The 5536-nt window shown below is 36.8% G+C and overlaps 1 long non-coding RNA gene across 1 annotated transcript; it reads right to left on the minus strand.

The window, feature by feature from the left end:
• Nucleotides 1–2280: 2280 nt before the first annotated feature.
• LOC121051902 lies at nucleotides 2281–5019 on the minus strand. Its single transcript, XR_005807414.1, has 3 exons — nucleotides 4684–5019; nucleotides 4473–4549; nucleotides 2281–3501 (listed from the first exon to the last, which is right to left on the minus strand). It is a non-coding gene; the product is annotated as an uncharacterized LOC121051902 (long non-coding RNA).
• Nucleotides 5020–5536: the final 517 nt, after the last annotated feature.

The raw sequence follows: 5536 nt of genomic DNA on the forward strand, positions 1-5536 counted from the left end.
TCCTGATTTTCGCTCAGCTTGACTATTTCTCTTTTGATTTTGTTCATCGAGTATAAGGGTTCACTTCTTCTATGCATTTCTGGATTTCATTATATGATTTTGCTCTTCTATGATTTTGTTTAATAGGTCTAACCTTCAATCAACCAACCCGCTCTTTGGTTTCCACAAAGGAAGAACAATTGTGTAGCTTTTGCAATCTTGTAATTCATATTGATGTGGTAAAGCGAATTAACCAGCAGAGTGTGATAGGTTGGGATAGCTAAGTCTTAAACCATTAATAGGCCATATTCTTCATAATCTACATTGAGATGCTGGCTTAGATAACTTCATTGAAATTGTTCGTAATTTATGTTATTTTCGTATCTGCTATGTTCAATGCTTGCAACGTTTAGAAGATTAAGTGCAGAGAGCGATGTTTGTTAATTTTGAATTTTATTTTTGATGCAGTTTATTCTAAAATTTTGATGATCTTGAACTCATTTTGTCCAATTTGACTAATACTCTTATGGTGACTTGTTTGTGCAGAACGTCATGGATCAAAGTTGACACTTGAGGAGCTCCTGGAGTTTGATTTTCGTCTCAATTTGTTTCAATTCTAATCTGAGCTTATCTTGTATGTATATGTTAATTGAGTTTCAGTTCTAATCTGAGCCTCTACAAATAATAGCTACTCACCCTCTATATATATATATATATATATAGGATCGATTGTTTGAACCTTTTGAAATGCACAAAATCCAATTGAGTTTCATTTTCATGAGGGTCAGATCTTGCTGGCCACTTTTTCACACTTTCAGTAAAGTTGGTTGATAGGAGGATTAGAGGAGTTTTAAACGTTGGTTGCTATTATGTAACTATAGATGAGTTTGTTTTTGTGATATGATTCCAATCAAAGATTAATAACCTCCGAACCAAGAATAAAAACCCCATAGAGATTATGATCTTTGCGGCCTAAAAAAATTTAAGTACTTTTCAGAAGAAGGGTAGCAAACTCCCTTTCCAATTCTACCTAAGCCCACGACATCCACATCACCATCCAAAGCAAGCCTGATCCAAAGAACCCACCTTATCTAAGGCCACAACCCAAACCAGACCCAACAAGAACAAGAACCAAGCCCATGTTTAGACCCAAATGGAACTGATCTGAACACCCAAATCACTACCCCAACTACCAGCATGTTACCACATTGATCTACCTGCATTTTTCCCTGCCGTGATCCCGCAGTGATCCGAGTGCATCATGCTGCCACCATGATCAGTGTGCGAGGCGTCACCATCCAAAGAACACAGCAACTGCACCACCACGACGTAACCAGCCTCCAAACTAAGCAGTCTTGATTGCACCTTGAGCCCTCCAAAACCAACTGTGATGAAGAAGTTGATTTAGAAGACCATGGAAGCACCACGACTCCTGAGTCGAAAACGTTGCAGGAAGCCAGCCGGCTCGTAGCCTCCCCTTTGTGGATCCCGTATCCCATGGCTAGTTTGGATCCAAGCCATAATGCAACCACCCATCACCACCACGGTATCGGGGTGCTGCACAAGCAAAGCCTGTAATGGAGGAATCCCAGTGACAAATTGATGAAATTCGGGTGCAACAACTGGAGGGTTGAACAGAGGAGAGCCACGAACTCAAGAAGAACGTCGAACAGGCAACATGAGGAAGAAACTCTGTGTAAGCCAAAGTGGCTGACGGTCGAAATCCTAGATCTAGGGTTAGCCGCCGCTCGAGGAGAGGCAGATAGAAGGCTCTCGCTCTCATTTTTTTTTCATATTATTTGTCTTTCTTGCACATTGATAGATCTTAATCTTGCTTATTATTAAAACATGAAAAGAAAAAAGAAACCTCATGAAGAAAGGAATTACGAGTTTTTTGAATATATCAGGTTTCTTGAGAAAAATCACAGTTGGGACCCTAGATACACTACAGAAAAACAAGTCATTTACGACGTGCAAAACACGCCGTAAATGACAATTTACGACGTGCAAATTCGGGGAAAAATGCGCCCTTATAGACCACATCGTAAAAAAAGGAATTTTTTAATCTTTTTACGGCGTGTAAAACGCACGCCATACATGACCTAAAAACACGCCGTAAAATTTGGTATGCATGCCGTAAAATTTGGTACGCTCGCCGTAAAATGCCGTAAATTTTGGTTTAAGGCATGCTTGGCACGCCGTAAATTTAAAAAAATAATAATTCTCTGTTGTTCCAATGTCACCCAGAAACACTATAAATAAAAAGAATAACAAATCTGTCTAATTCTTTGCTTGTTGCAATTTCATAAAAGAACATTCACTTGTATAAAAAGTTGAGCAATATACAAACAAATGTTGTTGAACCAATAACAAATGAAGCTTATAGCAAAACCAATACAAATAAAATGAACCTAAAGTGGTAGTGTAAAGCCACTGGGGTGGATTGCCTCAACCGTTCACTGCACATTGCCACATTCCACTTCAAATATATCTTGTTTCTTAAAAGAACAGCTTTACTTGGATCTTCATGATAAATTCAACACTTACGGATGCCTGTTGTTTGCCCATTGAAGTTGGAGCTAGACAATATTGAATGACATTAATAAAGAGCTACAAAATTTACTATTAAAATTGATCATGCTTATAAATCATTATACATCAAAATGATGGATCCAATAGTTAGTAAATATATATATATATATATATATATGTGTGTGTGTGTGTGTGTGTAGCATGAAAAGCATGACAAGGTTAAGGGGATGATAGAAGCCAAAAATATTCTACACTTATTTTGCTAAAGTGAATAATAAAGATACAATTTTGCTAAGTTAATCTGGCTTTCAAGCCTTTGATCTTTTTTTCTTCTGCTTTTGCTTCTGGTTTTTACTAAAAATGTCTTTATAGTGCTTAAGAAGACCACTAACTGAGGATAAGCACAGCAAATCAAAGCGTAACTAATATGAAGCTTATAGCATCCTAATAAGTTATTATTACAGGTTGATTCAGATCCAAAAGTAATCTATATGAATCAAAGAATTAAATTCCATTCTATCTGCCTACTCGTGCTCCCATTGGTTACATATTCTCCAACAACAGTAGAAACAATTCTCAATCTCTATCAAAATCTTAAAACAAAAACCAACTTTAAAATCATAAAGTCGTCACAAATCAAGCAAATCGAATACACACATCCACCATAAAAAATGAGCCACTATCTGATGAAAATCTTGAAACTGCTGAAGACTAAAATAACTTGAAATCTCTCCAGTGAATCATCAACAACCCAGACCCGCATACAAACAAAATCCCCAAAACGCAGAAACCCATACCAATTCAAAACCAACAACAACAAAAGACCCAATCAAAAACCAAATCACACAAAAACTGACAAAAGCAATAGCAGCAGAAACAGAAAACTTACACACAGACTCTTACCAAAGTCTCTAAAGCCACAAATAAGAGCTATACACTTCATTTCCAGTAGCAAATCTATTAGCAAATCCTTCAGCAACTTCTCAAGAGCTACAAATAAGAGAAATGTATAACCAATAAATTATGTAATAATCAACGAGCAACAATCTGTAATGGTTCACATGATGGAAAACTAATGTATGTGATACGAATAAAAGCATTAGCACAACGAAAAAGTGGTAATTCACACATCTAATTGAAAACATACTACTAGAAGAGCTGTCAATTTGCAAAGTGGTAATTCATACTAGCTGCTATTATACTAGTCCTATAAATTATAGAATTTTAGAGATGCATAAGGCACAACTTTCTATGACACTCATTTCCTAAAACTTCTTATCCATCTACCTCTATAAACTGCACGGTCCGATATATAAGATGTGCAGTGGTATCTTTGCCAAATATAGCTACCTTACTCTAATCATCAGCGAATCATTATCAAGAAATCATTAAGGTAACTATCATTGATAGGTGACTTTACCTCAAAGCATGTATGGTATAGAAGACATAAAACGGAGAACTAGATTTTCTTTTGTCCCACTTCCATATCATTTCTCATTTTTATTAAGCACATGTTAGAGAACATTAAATATATAACATTACATGCCTTCTGATGCAAAGCTAGTAGAGAAAAACCATTTAAGAGAATACTACAATAGAATGGCTAAGGCATTGCAATTGATAATTCCAATAGCAGCTAAGCACAAGTCTTTCAATTGATAATTCCATTCTGAAACCCTAAACAGAGCTTAAGGGGAATTTAATCGAACACCTGGTGTGCGATAAACACCCACTTCCACAAAAACAATCATTTCAAGAGAAAAAATAGTGCATCGATCTATCTCAAAATTCATATTGAAAAAGAAAACGATTCTAGAGTGGAGAGTAACAATAATTCAGACAAACTCTTAACACAGACTCTAGCTAAGCAACCAACAAAGATATCAATAGCAACATCAATGGCCTCACAGAAATTTCAAATAAGCAAATTCCGATCATGATAAAATAAGATAGAGGCGTACCTTTGAATTAAAACGATTCTAGAGTGGTGAGCTAAATCGTCGATGATAAGATCTCAGTTCTTCAGGTGCAGATGAAGCTTTGTGTGAGAGAGAGAGAGCAGAAATTGATTTAATCGAAAATGAATAAGGAAATTTCAAGGTTCGAAGATGCAAAATCCAAATACAAAATCAAATTCAACATAAAGATCAGAAAACCTAAATCGAAGCATACCTCTGGACTTTGGAATCAATCCCATTGAGCTGGTTCACCGATGGCGAGAGAAACGCTCTCCGGTTACAGATGCAGAATCCAACATGAATAAGGAGGATTTGGAGTACGAATCTGATCTCGCCAGACTCGTGATTCGAGCTCTTGCGGTAATCGGTGATGGCGGTGTGACGTCATACGGCGTCTTCCGTCTCGGTCGACGTCATCGCTGCAGTACTTGGGAGGAGAAATGAGACAAAGGAAGGCCTGGCTCTCAAGGCTTTTGGGAGAAGAAGAAATCAATGGCTCTCGTCCGAGAGAGAGATCAGATAAGGGAGAGCGGGGTTTAAACCTTTGATATGAGAGGGAGAGATATGCTAGCGCTTTTTTAATACATAATCATGGCGTGCGTCGAAATTTTGTTCTAAAAATGAGAGTTTTACGGCGTGTATTTAATGCACGCCTTAAATGATACTCATTTACGGCACGCATTAAATGCACGTCGTAAATCACGTGTCGTGAATGATCATTTTTCCTGTAGTGATACAAATTGACATAATCTGGCAAGTTTATTCTTTTAGAATTTAGGATCTTATTTCCAATTTTAGTTAAATTAGGTCTCTATCTTAGTTAATAAGGAATTGTTATTTATGTTTTCTAGTTTTATTAGATTTAGGATCTATGCTCTATATAAGCACCTTATTAGATTGTACTTTTAAGCTATGAGATATTGAATAAAACCCCAAGTTCTCTCTGTTTTTCTTACGTTTTTGCCGCGCTAGTGAATTCACTACAGGAAAATATGTTTTTCACGACGTGCAAAGCGTGCCGTAAATTACAAATTACGACCCGCAAAACAATGCAAAAACGCTCCCTT

This window comes from Rosa chinensis, chromosome 2 (genome assembly GCF_002994745.2).
Source record: "Rosa chinensis cultivar Old Blush chromosome 2, RchiOBHm-V2, whole genome shotgun sequence".
NCBI classification, from domain to species: Eukaryota; Viridiplantae; Streptophyta; class Magnoliopsida; order Rosales; family Rosaceae; genus Rosa; species Rosa chinensis.